At 44.3% G+C, this 12,605-nt stretch overlaps 6 non-coding genes across 6 annotated transcripts; all 6 read left to right on the top strand.

Annotated features, from left to right (window-relative positions):
* The first annotated feature begins 636 nt into the window (after positions 1-636).
* LOC141225640 (U2 spliceosomal RNA) lies at positions 637-827 on the top strand. The gene has a single exon (XR_012292909.1). It is a non-coding gene; the product is annotated as a U2 spliceosomal RNA (small nuclear RNA).
* A 1,114-nt stretch (positions 828-1,941) lies between these two features.
* Positions 1,942-2,132, top strand: LOC141225629 (U2 spliceosomal RNA). The gene has a single exon (XR_012292900.1). It is a non-coding gene; the product is annotated as a U2 spliceosomal RNA (small nuclear RNA).
* Positions 2,133-3,247: 1,115 nt separating this feature from the next.
* Positions 3,248-3,438, top strand: LOC141225618 (U2 spliceosomal RNA). Its single transcript, XR_012292889.1, has one exon. It is a non-coding gene; the product is annotated as a U2 spliceosomal RNA (small nuclear RNA).
* A 1,115-nt stretch (positions 3,439-4,553) lies between these two features.
* On the top strand, positions 4,554-4,744 carry LOC141225606 (U2 spliceosomal RNA). The gene has a single exon (XR_012292877.1). It is a non-coding gene; the product is annotated as a U2 spliceosomal RNA (small nuclear RNA).
* A 1,115-nt stretch (positions 4,745-5,859) lies between these two features.
* On the top strand, positions 5,860-6,050 carry LOC141225595 (U2 spliceosomal RNA). Its single transcript, XR_012292866.1, has one exon. It is a non-coding gene; the product is annotated as a U2 spliceosomal RNA (small nuclear RNA).
* Positions 6,051-7,165: 1,115 nt separating this feature from the next.
* On the top strand, positions 7,166-7,356 carry LOC141225584 (U2 spliceosomal RNA). Its single transcript, XR_012292855.1, has one exon. It is a non-coding gene; the product is annotated as a U2 spliceosomal RNA (small nuclear RNA).
* Positions 7,357-12,605: the final 5,249 nt, after the last annotated feature.

The raw sequence follows: 12,605 nt of genomic DNA, 5'->3' as shown, positions 1-12,605 counted from the left end.
TTTTCTGAAACGTTGTCTCCTTCTGCTGGAACACTGACTTCTTTCATTTAATGCCTGCAGACTATAAAAGAGAACCCAACCCAAAAAGTTTGGTTGATTAGTCTGTGGCATTCTGTTAAACTGTTGCTTATGGCGGTCTCTGTGAGCTTCTCAGCGACATTCAGCCAGCCAGGTATCCTGCCTGCAGTAGATGGAATGTGGCAATGGAACGCTGGCTGCGCGTGTCATAATAGGCTCTGAGCCTTTATATACCTGTGCACAGCAGCAGCCACCTTCAGTCTGCTGCTGGACAGCCAGCAGCAGCAGCAGCAGGAGAGGTATGTAATCAGGAGCCCTCCTGCTAAGGGTAGACAGCTGCTCGTTCCACCCCACCCCCCGCCTTAATTGGTTCTCCTCCCTTCCAACGGTGTTGAGGCGGGTGGGAACAGCAGGGGGTGAAGGTGCTGTGTTTAAAGAGGTGGAGTTATGCAGATCTAAAACGCGTGGATTGCAGCAGCAGCAAGCCGAAAAGTGCAGGCATGTAAGGGATCTAGAGGTTGACAACATGTCTTCTTAACGGGAGTCCAGGAGCTCATCTCCACAAATGGACTTTTCAGGATCCTTGGGTGGCTCTGTAGTTTGAAACCAATTCTGGTTATCGCTTCTCGGCCTTTTGGCTAAGATCAAGTGTAGTATCTGTTCTTATCAGTTTAATATCTGATACGTCCCCTATCTGGGGACCATATATTAAATGGATTTTTAGAACAGGGAGATGGAAAAAGAGCTTGCTCTGTCCACTCCACGCATTGACCTGGTATTGCAGTATCTCCAGGACCGGTGCACCCCTTCTTTAATGCAGTTTCTAAAATCAGAAAGAATTGAATTCAATGTTTTTTGTTCATTTTGCTTGTTTGTCGGATTTTTGATGGACTCTTTGGCTTTGCTTTTCTTCTCCTCATTGGATTTTTCATGTTCAAAGTTGCAGAAGCCAGATTACAAGCTCATTTTGGTTCAACTTCAGCAACTGTGCATTGCATTGCCATGTAATGTGATGCAATGCTATCTTTCTAGCTCTCCCTTTTTACTTCCTTTTGGATAAACAGACATATTAGGCAAGCATTTTGGAGCTTTCACCTAAATAACTACAGGTGGTGAGATAAGCTGCACAATATAATTGACCTTTCAGTATATTGTTGCACACACACCATCTATTTAGCAAATGCCCTTGTTATCAACAGCAGCCTTTTAAACTCACCTGAGCTAACAGGTATGTGCGCTGGTTACTCTGCTGCGCTTAAAATTTCTTTTTTGGTTTGCTACAATGCCTTTTCTGAAACGTTGTCTCCTTCTGCTGGAACACTGACTTCTTTCATTTAATGCCTGCAGACTATAAAAGAGAACCCAACCCAAAAAGTTTGGTTGATTAGTCTGTGGCATTCTGTTAAACTGTTGCTTATGGCGGTCTCTGTGAGCTTCTCAGCGACATTCAGCCAGCCAGGTATCCTGCCTGCAGTAGATGGAATGTGGCAATGGAACGCTGGCTGCGCGTGTCATAATAGGCTCTGAGCCTTTATATACCTGTGCACAGCAGCAGCCACCTTCAGTCTGCTGCTGGACAGCCAGCAGCAGCAGCAGCAGGAGAGGTATGTAATCAGGAGCCCTCCTGCTAAGGGTAGACAGCTGCTCGTTCCACCCCACCCCCCGCCTTAATTGGTTCTCCTCCCTTCCAACGGTGTTGAGGCGGGTGGGAACAGCAGGGGGTGAAGGTGCTGTGTTTAAAGAGGTGGAGTTATGCAGATCTAAAACGCGTGGATTGCAGCAGCAGCAAGCCGAAAAGTGCAGGCATGTAAGGGATCTAGAGGTTGACAACATGTCTTCTTAACGGGAGTCCAGGAGCTCATCTCCACAAATGGACTTTTCAGGATCCTTGGGTGGCTCCGTAGTTTGAAACCAATTCTGGTTATCGCTTCTCGGCCTTTTGGCTAAGATCAAGTGTAGTATCTGTTCTTATCAGTTTAATATCTGATACGTCCCCTATCTGGGGACCATATATTAAATGGATTTTTAGAACAGGGAGATGGAAAAAGAGCTTGCTCTGTCCACTCCACGCATTGACCTGGTATTGCAGTATCTCCAGGACCGGTGCACCCCTTCTTTAATGCAGTTTCTAAAATCAGAAAGAATTGAATTCAATGTTTTTTGTTCATTTTGCTTGTTTGTCGGATTTTGGGATGGACTCTTTGGCTTTGCTTTTATTCTCCTCATTGGATTTTTCATGTTCAAAGTTGCAGAAGCCAGATTACAAGCTCATTTTGGTTCAACTTCAGCAACTGTGCATTGCATTGCCATGTAATGTGATGCAATGCTATCTTTCTAGCTCTCCCTTTTTACTTCCTTTTGGATAAACAGACATATTAGGCGAGCATTTTGGAGCTTTCACCTAAATAACTACAGGTGGTGAGATAAGCTGCACAATATAATTGACCTTTCAGTATATTGTTGCACACACACCATCTATTTAGCAAATGCCCTTGTTATCAACAGCAGCCTTTTAAACTCACCTGAGCTAACAGGTATGTGCGCTGGTTACTCTGCTGCGCTTAAAATTTCTTTTTTGGTTTGCTACAATGCCTTTTCTGAAACGTTGTCTCCTTCTGCTGGAACACTGACTTCTTTCATTTAATGCCTGCAGACTAGAAAAGAGAACCCAACCCAAAAAGTTTGGTTGATTAGTCTGTGGCATTCTGTTAAACTGTTGCTTATGGCGGTCTCTGTGAGCTTCTCAGCGACATTCAGCCAGCCAGGTATCCTGCCTGCAGGAGATGGAATGTGGCAATGGAACGCTGGCTGCGCGTGTCATAATAGGCTCTGAGCCTTTATATACCTGTGCACAGCAGCAGCCACCTTCAGTCTGCTGCTGGACAGCCAGCAGCAGCAGCAGCAGGAGAGGTATGTAATCAGGAGCCCTCCTGCTAAGGGTAGACAGCTGCTCGTTCCACCCCACCCCCCGCCTTAATTGGTTCTCCTCCCTTCCAACGGTGTTGAGGCGGGTGGGAACAGCAGGTGGTGAAGGTGCTGTGTTTAAAGAGGTGGAGTTATGCAGATCTAAAACGCGTGGATTGCAGCAGCAGCAAGCCGAAAAGTGCAGGCATGTAAGGGATCTAGAGGTTGACAACATGTCTTCTTAACGGGAGTCCAGGAGCTCATCTCCACAAATGGACTTTTCAGGATCCTTGGGTGGCTCCGTAGTTTGAAACCAATTATGGTTATCGCTTCTCGGCCTTTTGGCTAAGATCAAGTGTAGTATCTGTTCTTATCAGTTTAATATCTGATACGTCCCCTATCTGGGGACCATATATTAAATGGATTTTTAGAACAGGGAGATGGAAAAAGAGCTTGCTCTGTCCACTCCACGCATTGACCTGGTATTGCAGTATCTCCAGGACCGGTGCACCCCTTCTTTAATGCAGTTTCTAAAATCAGAAAGAATTGAATTCAATGTTTTTTGTTCATTTTGCTTGTTTGTCGGATTTTGGGATGGACTCTTTGGCTTTGCTTTTCTTCTCCTCATTGGATTTTTCATGTTCAAAGTTGCAGAAGCCAGATTACAAGCTCATTTTGGTTCAACTTCAGCAACTGTGCATTGCATTGCCATGTAATGTGATGCAATGCCATCTTTCTAGCTCTCCCTTTTTACTTCCTTTTGGATAAACAGACATATTAGGCAAGCATTTTGGAGCTTTCACCTAAATAACTACAGGTGGTGAGATAAGCTGCACAATATAATTGACCTTTCAGTATATTGTTGCACACACACCATCTATTTAGCAAATGCCCTTGTTATCAACAGCAGCCTTTTAAACTCACCTGAGCTAACAGGTATGTGCGCTGGTTACTCTGCTGCGCTTAAAATTTCTTTTTTGGTTTGCTACAATGCCTTTTCTGAAACGTTGTCTCCTTCTGCTGGAACACTGACTTCTTTCATTTAATGCCTGCAGACTATAAAAGAGAACCCAACCCAAAAAGTTTGGTTGATTAGTCTGTGGCATTCTGTTAAACTGTTGCTTATGGCGGTCTCTGTGAGCTTCTCAGCGACATTCAGCCAGCCAGGTATCCTGCCTGCAGTAGATGGAATGTGGCAATGGAACGCTGGCTGCGCGTGTCATAATAGGCTCTGAGCCTTTATATACCTGTGCACAGCAGCAGCCACCTTCAGTCTGCTGCTGGACAGCCAGCAGCAGCAGCAGCAGGAGAGGTATGTAATCAGGAGCCCTCCTGCTAAGGGTAGACAGCTGCTCGTTCCACCCCACCCCCCGCCTTAATTGGTTCTCCTCCCTTCCAACGGTGTTGAGGCGGGTGGGAACAGCAGGGGGTGAAGGTGCTGTGTTTAAAGAGGTGGAGTTATGCAGATCTAAAACGCGTGGATTGCAGCAGCAGCAAGCCGAAAAGTGCAGGCATGTAAGGGATCTAGAGGTTGACAACATGTCTTCTTAACGGGAGTCCAGGAGCTCATCTCCACAAATGGACTTTTCAGGATCCTTGGGTGGCTCCGTAGTTTGAAACCAATTCTGGTTATCGCTTCTCGGCCTTTTGGCTAAGATCAAGTGTAGTATCTGTTCTTATCAGTTTAATATCTGATACGTCCCCTATCTGGGGACCATATATTAAATGGATTTTTAGAACAGGGAGATGGAAAAAGAGCTTGCTCTGTCCACTCCACGCATTGACCTGGTATTGCAGTATCTCCAGGACCGGTGCACCCCTTCTTTAATGCAGTTTCTAAAATCAGAAAGAATTGAATTCAATGTTTTTTGTTCATTTTGCTTGTTTGTCGGATTTTGGGATGGACTCTTTGGCTTTGCTTTTCTTCTCCTCATTGGATTTTTCATGTTCAAAGTTGCAGAAGCCAGATTACAAGCTCATTTTGGTTCAACTTCAGCAACTGTGCATTGCATTGCCATGTAATGTGATGCAATGCTATCTTTCTAGCTCTCCCTTTTTACTTCCTTTTGGATAAACAGACATATTAGGCAAGCATTTTGGAGCTTTCACCTAAATAACTACAGGTGGTGAGATAAGCTGCACAATATAATTGACCTTTCAGTATATTGTTGCACACACACCATCTATTTAGCAAATGCCCTTGTTATCAACAGCAGCCTTTTAAACTCACCTGAGCTAACAGGTATGTGCGCTGGTTACTCTGCTGCGCTTAAAATTTCTTTTTTGGTTTGCTACAATGCCTTTTCTGAAACGTTGTCTCCTTCTGCTGGAACACTGACTTCTTTCATTTAATGCCTGCAGACTATAAAAGAGAACCCAACCCAAAAAGTTTGGTTGATTAGTCTGTGGCATTCTGTTAAACTGTTGCTTATGGCGGTCTCTGTGAGCTTCTCAGCGACATTCAGCCAGCCAGGTATCCTGCCTGCAGTAGATGGAATGTGGCAATGGAACGCTGGCTGCGCGTGTCATAATAGGCTCTGAGCCTTTATATACCTGTGCACAGCAGCAGCCACCTTCAGTCTGCTGCTGGACAGCCAGCAGCAGCAGCAGCAGGAGAGGTATGTAATCAGGAGCCCTCCTGCTAAGGGTAGACAGCTGCTCGTTCCACCCCACCCCCCGCCTTAATTGGTTCTCCTCCCTTCCAACGGTGTTGAGGCGGGTGGGAACAGCAGGGGGTGAAGGTGCTGTGTTTAAAGAGGTGGAGTTATGCAGATCTAAAACGCGTGGATTGCAGCAGCAGCAAGCCGAAAAGTGCAGGCATGTAAGGGATCTAGAGGTTGACAACATGTCTTCTTAACGGGAGTCCAGGAGCTCATCTCCACAAATGGACTTTTCAGGATCCTTGGGTGGCTCCGTAGTTTGAAACCAATTCTGGTTATCGCTTCTCGGCCTTTTGGCTAAGATCAAGTGTAGTATCTGTTCTTATCAGTTTAATATCTGATACGTCCCCTATCTGGGGACCATATATTAAATGGATTTTTAGAACAGGGAGATGGAAAAAGAGCTTGCTCTGTCCACTCCACGCATTGACCTGGTATTGCAGTATCTCCAGGACCGGTGCACCCCTTCTTTAATGCAGTTTCTAAAATCAGAAAGAATTGAATTCAATGTTTTTTGTTCATTTTGCTTGTTTGTCGGATTTTGGGATGGACTCTTTGGCTTTGCTTTTCTTCTCCTCATTGGATTTTTCATGTTCAAAGTTGCAGAAGCCAGATTACAAGCTCATTTTGGTTCAACTTCAGCAACTGTGCATTGCATTGCCATGTAATGTGATGCAATGCTATCTTTCTAGCTCTCCCTTTTTACTTCCTTTTGGATAAACAGACATATTAGGCAAGCATTTTGGAGCTTTCACCTAAATAACTACAGGTGGTGAGATAAGCTGCACAATATAATTGACCTTTCAGTATATTGTTGCACACACACCATCTATTTAGCAAATGCCCTTGTTATCAACAGCAGCCTTTTAAACTCACCTGAGCTAACAGGTATGTGCGCTGGTTACTCTGCTGCGCTTAAAATTTCTTTTTTGGTTTGCTACAATGCCTTTTCTGAAACGTTGTCTCCTTCTGCTGGAACACTGACTTCTTTCATTTAATGCCTGCAGACTATAAAAGAGAACCCAACCCAAAAAGTTTGGTTGATTAGTCTGTGGCATTCTGTTAAACTGTTGCTTATGGCGGTCTCTGTGAGCTTCTCAGCGACATTCAGCCAGCCAGGTATCCTGCCTGCAGTAGATGGAATGTGGCAATGGAACGCTGGCTGCGCGTGTCATAATAGGCTCTGAGCCTTTATATACCTGTGCACAGCAGCAGCCACCTTCAGTCTGCTGCTGGACAGCCAGCAGCAGCAGCAGCAGGAGAGGTATGTAATCAGGAGCCCTCCTGCTAAGGGTAGACAGCTGCTCGTTCCACCCCACCCCCCGCCTTAATTGGTTCTCCTCCCTTCCAACGGTGTTGAGGCGGGTGGGAACAGCAGGGGGTGAAGGTGCTGTGTTTAAAGAGGTGGAGTTATGCAGATCTAAAACGCGTGGATTGCAGCAGCAGCAAGCCGAAAAGTGCAGGCATGTAAGGGATCTAGAGGTTGACAACATGTCTTCTTAACGGGAGTCCAGGAGCTCATCTCCACAAATGGACTTTTCAGGATCCTTGGGTGGCTCCGTAGTTTGAAACCAATTCTGGTTATCGCTTCTCGGCCTTTTGGCTAAGATCAAGTGTAGTATCTGTTCTTATCAGTTTAATATCTGATACGTCCCCTATCTGGGGACCATATATTAAATGGATTTTTAGAACAGGGAGATGGAAAAAGAGCTTGCTCTGTCCACTCCACGCATTGACCTGGTATTGCAGTATCTCCAGGACCGGTGCACCCCTTCTTTAATGCAGTTTCTAAAATCAGAAAGAATTGAATTCAATGTTTTTTGTTCATTTTGCTTGTTTGTCGGATTTTGGGATGGACTCTTTGGCTTTGCTTTTCTTCTCCTCATTGGATTTTTCATGTTCAAAGTTGCAGAAGCCAGATTACAAGCTCATTTTGGTTCAACTTCACCAACTGTGCATTGCATTGCCATGTAATGTGATGCAATGCTATCTTTCTAGCTCTCCCTTTTTACTTCCTTTTGGATAAACAGACATATTAGGCAAGCATTTTGGAGCTTTCACCTAAATAACTACAGGTGGTGAGATAAGCTGCACAATATAATTGACCTTTCAGTATATTGTTGCACACACACCATCTATTTAGCAAATGCCCTTGTTATCAACAGCAGCCTTTTAAACTCACCTGAGCTAACAGGTATGTGCGCTGGTTACTCTGCTGCGCTTAAAATTTCTTTTTTGGTTTGTTACAATGCCTTTTCTGAAACGTTGTCTCCTTCTGCTGGAACACTGACTTCTTTCATTTAATGCCTGCAGACTATAAAAGAGAACCCAACCCAAAAAGTTTGGTTGATTAGTCTGTGGCATTCTGTTAAACTGTTGCTTATGGCGGTCTCTGTGAGCTTCTCAGCGACATTCAGCCAGCCAGGTATCCTGCCTGCAGTAGATGGAATGTGGCAATGGAACGCTGGCTGCGCGTGTCATAATAGGCTCTGAGCCTTTATATACCTGTGCACAGCAGCAGCCACCTTCAGTCTGCTGCTGGACAGCCAGCAGCAGCAGCAGCAGGAGAGGTATGTAATCAGGAGCCCTCCTGCTAAGGGTAGACAGCTGCTCGTTCCACCCCACCCCCCGCCTTAATTGGTTCTCCTCCCTTCCAACGGTGTTGAGGCGGGTGGGAACAGCAGGGGGTGAAGGTGCTGTGTTTAAAGAGGTGGAGTTATGCAGATCTAAAACGCGTGGATTGCAGCAGCAGCAAGCCGAAAAGTGCAGGCATGTAAGGGATCTAGAGGTTGACAACATGTCTTCTTAACGGGAGTCCAGGAGCTCATCTCCACAAATGGACTTTTCAGGATCCTTGGGTGGCTCCGTAGTTTGAAACCAATTCTGGTTATCGCTTCTCGGCCTTTTGGCTGCGATCGTATGACTGTATCTTGATTGGTGCGAGTCTCCTGGAGGAATCCGGACCCTTTTGTGGAGGATTTTCTGCTTTTTCCTGTGGTATTCCATACCGACAGAATCCAAGATGTCTTTTGTGAAGAACACCATCCGTTTGTCCGTGGATCCATCTGACCAGAACAAGAACAACGTGGTTTTCATTGTCCAAGACATCGTTGAAGGCAAAGCTGGAGCAAGACGTTCTGAGATCTTCAGTGTCAACGAATTTTCACGTCAAGGTAATTATGACGTTACCTTTATGGACCAGGATGTTTGCCTTAATGTCTTTGAATGGCTCCGTGGTCACTCTAGTGACCCCTGCTTGGAAGGAGTTAGATGGGAACCTTTGTTTGGTCTGCAAGAAAAGGAGGTGACTGTGACTGTCTATAACCCTTTTACAGACCCTGAGCTGCTGGAGTGCTTCCTCTCTCGCTACTGTGAATATGTGCGGAAGGGAGTGAAGCAAGTCAATTGTCTAGGAATCTTTAACTGTCAGTATAAATTCCGTGTGAAATTGAAAAGGGATCCTGACAGTGTGGGGGGCTTTAGACACCCTCCATCAAATTTTTCCGTTGCAGGCCATAGAGGTTTCCTCTTTTACCCAGGCCAGCCCATGTTTTGCCGTAGATGCTTTTCTTTCGGACATACCATGGTAACATGCCTTAAAGGGCAGTGTTGCCGAAATTGCAGAAAGGAGGGGCATATGGCCAACCAGTGTCCAGAGGCCAAGTCCTGTGATGTCTGTGGGAGTAGTGATCACATGTATAAGGACTGTCCTATGAGTGCACCTAGACGTTCTGATAAAGAACAGAAGGAGGAAGAGCTGGAGAGGAGGCAGATGGCAAGCGCACTGAAAGTGCTGGAAAGATTGGAGAGGGAGGAGAGAGAGGGAAGGAGGCGGGAAACTGGTAGAGCCTCTCCCTCTACGGCGCCAGAGGAGGTGTCCCTGAGACCATGTTCTTCTTCTGCTGAAGAAATGAGGAAGAAGCGGAGGGAAGAAAAGGAGTTCTGGAGGGAAGTGGCAAAGGTGGAGAAAAAGGCAGTGTCTGCGAGAATATCTAGGAAAGTGGTGGAAGCAGAGCTGCCTGAGATGATGACTTTTGGAGAGGCAACAGGATGTGAAGTGCAAATCTCGGAACCCGACAGTCCTGAACACCCTTCGGGTCCTGAAAACATTGAAGATTTTTCTTCGGAGGATGATAGGGGTGCAAAGAAGAGTCGTAGGGAGGATGGTGGGGGCAGTGATGATGCAGATTTTAGTGAGCCTCAGAGGAAGATCAGAACTGCCAGAATGAGGAGTGTGGCTGGTGAAGCCAGCGGGTCGGAAACCAGCTGTTCTGTTCTGATGGCGGAGGAGGATAGTGGTGGTGCTGGATAGTGTCACCATATAATATTGTAAATGTTTTTTCTTTTTGTCCTCTTGTGAGCTTTGGTTTAGGCCAAAGGCTATTTCTTTGTGTAATTGGTGAAGGAGTAGAAGTATTATGGGATTTACCATAGTGTCCTAAAACGTAAGAGTGTTTAAAAGTAAAGTAAGAAGAGCTGCTATTTTTGAGTTTTTAGCTATGCAAAATGCATCTATTTTTTGTTTACAAGAATGTGGGGTAGTGGATGGTGTGAAAGGGGATGAATGGTCTTATGGAGCGTCTGTGTGGTCGGGGAGTGCATGTAATAAGAATGATGGTGTGGGTATTTTGGTTAAAGGAAGGGAGGTTGTTTTGAGTGATTATTTGGTTATTGAGGTGGGGAGATGTATCCTTGCTAATTTTGTATACAAGAATGTAAAGTTTTGTGTTATTAATGTTTATGCGCCAGTTGAAAAAAATGAGCGCAAAAATTTATTTGAAAAAATTAAGCTTTTTGTTCCAGGAAGAATACCTGTGGTAATTGTGGGTGATATGAACTGTGATGTGGGGAGAGTGAATGTGGATGTGTCTGGGAAAGCATTATTGGAGTTAGTGAATGATTTTGGGTTGTGTGATATACAGCGCGTGTGTAACATGAATCCTTTGTTGAACACTTTCTTTTCTTAGAGTGGTAGGGTACAATCCAGATTGGATTATTGTTTTATTTCTAAAAATATGGTTTCTGTTAATTATAGGCAGGAAAACGTTCTTTTTTCAGATCATGTGTGTATGTTGTGTGAGTTGGATATAAAAGTTGATGGAGTGTTTGGGAGAGGATTGTGGAAGTTAAATGTTAAACTGTTAGAGAATGAAGATGTGAGAAAGGAGTATGAAAGGCGGTATGAAGAATGGTGTAAGCATAAAAATGAGTTTGGGAATGTTTGTGAGTGGTGGGACTGGATGAAGAAACAAACAAAAATGTTCTTTAAAAATTTAGGATACAAGTATGCAGCAATTAAAAGAGAGAGTTTTGTTAAACTGAACGCGCGGTTGAGCGTTTTGTATAAGTTAAGGGAAGGAGGAGTTGAGGTGGAGGAGGATATTTTAGAGGTAAAAAAGGAGATTAGTGAGTTTTTGTTGGAGAGAGGGAGAAGCATAGTGTTTAGGGCAAAGATTGATAAGATGGAGCAGGATGAGAAATGTTCTCGGTTTTTCTTTAAAAAAGTTTTTGGAAAGAAACAGAGTATGAGCGTGGTGTATGGAGCAGATGGAAGTGAGGTGAGTGGAGAGGATATGTGTGAAGAGGTGGCTAAGTTTTATGAGGATCTGTATGCAGTGAAACAGAGGGATGAATGTTTGGAGAATGATGTTTTGAGTGTGTTAGAGAGTAAGTTGAGTGAAGCAGAAAGAGAGAGAGTGATGGGTGAGGTGACTGGTGATGAGGTATGGAAGGTTATGTGTAGTATGGCTTTGAATAAGACGCCGGGGGAGGATGGCCTCCCAGTAGAATTTTATCGTGTGATGTGGGGTGTGATTGGTAAGGACTTTGTGGATGTATGTAAGTATATGTGGGGAAACATGGAGGTGACTGAGAGTATGCGTGCAGGTTTGGTTGTGTTAATTCCTAAGAAAGGGGATTTGAAAAGTCTGAGGAATTGGAGGCCAATAACGTTACTTAATTGTGATTATAAAATCTATGCAAAACTTATGGCTAATAGGATGCGTGATGTGATAGAGAGTGTGATTGGGGATGAGCAGTGTTGTGCGGTACCTGGGAGGCGGATTCATGAGTGTGTGTGTATGTTAAGAGATTGTCTATGGGATTGCATGGGTCGTAAGAAGAGTGTATTTTTGTTAAGTTTGGATTTTGAAAAGGCTTATGATAGGTTGTCGCATGGTTTTTTGTTCAGAGTGTTGTTAAAAATGGGTTTTCCGGCTGATTTTGTTGGGCGAGTGAGAAGTTTGTATGCGGGTGTTTATAGCTGTGTTTTAATGAATGGGTATGTGGGTAGGAAAGTGAATGTGTTTTCGGGTGTGCGACAGGGGTGTCCTTTGTCCCCTGTAGCATTTATTTGTGCAATTGAGCCATTGTTGTGTATGCTGAGGAAAGATAAGGTAATTCGTGGTGTGCAAGTGCCGGGAGGTGGAGGAAAAGAATGGAAGGTGAGTGGTTATATGGATGACGTGTGTGTATTATGTGATTCTGAATGTTCGGTGAGGCGGGTGAAGTTGTTAGTGTCTATTTTTTGTGGTGCATCTGCGTTTAAAGTGAATTGGGAAAAGAGTGAGTGTAAGGGTTTTGGAGGCGGAAGTTTAAGTAGGGATGTAGGTGTGAATGTAGTGAATGGACCTATTAAAGTTTTGGGTGTGAAGTTTTCAGAGAGTTTGGATGGGAAAGAAAGTTGGGATGATGCGAAAGGAAAAGTTGAGCAGAAGTTGAATTTTTGGAAATTGAGGAGTTTATCCTTTTTTGGGAAGATTTTAATTGTTAAGAGTGTGGTGTTGCCAATATTTTTATATATTGCGGTAGTATTTCCACCAGGATATATGTGTATGAGAAGCTTGAATAGAATTTTATTTGTTTTTTTGTGGAACTCGAAAATGGAGAGAGCTAGGAGAGAAATTTTGGTTAAAAGAGTGGAAAAAGGTGGTTTGGGTTTTCCGAATTTGGACGTGTTTTTTGGTGTGAATATCGTTGTGTTTGTTTTGAAAGTGATTAGGGCGGATGGAAAGTTTTCATCTA

Source organism: Phyllobates terribilis, unplaced genomic scaffold, assembly GCF_046119375.1.
Source record: "Phyllobates terribilis strain yellow unplaced genomic scaffold, ASM4611937v1 Scaffold_404__1_contigs__length_1715579, whole genome shotgun sequence".
NCBI classification, from domain to species: Eukaryota; Metazoa; Chordata; class Amphibia; order Anura; family Dendrobatidae; genus Phyllobates; species Phyllobates terribilis.
The sequence above is the reverse complement of the archived record's forward strand: the minus strand, read 5'-3'. Positions and strand labels throughout refer to the sequence as shown.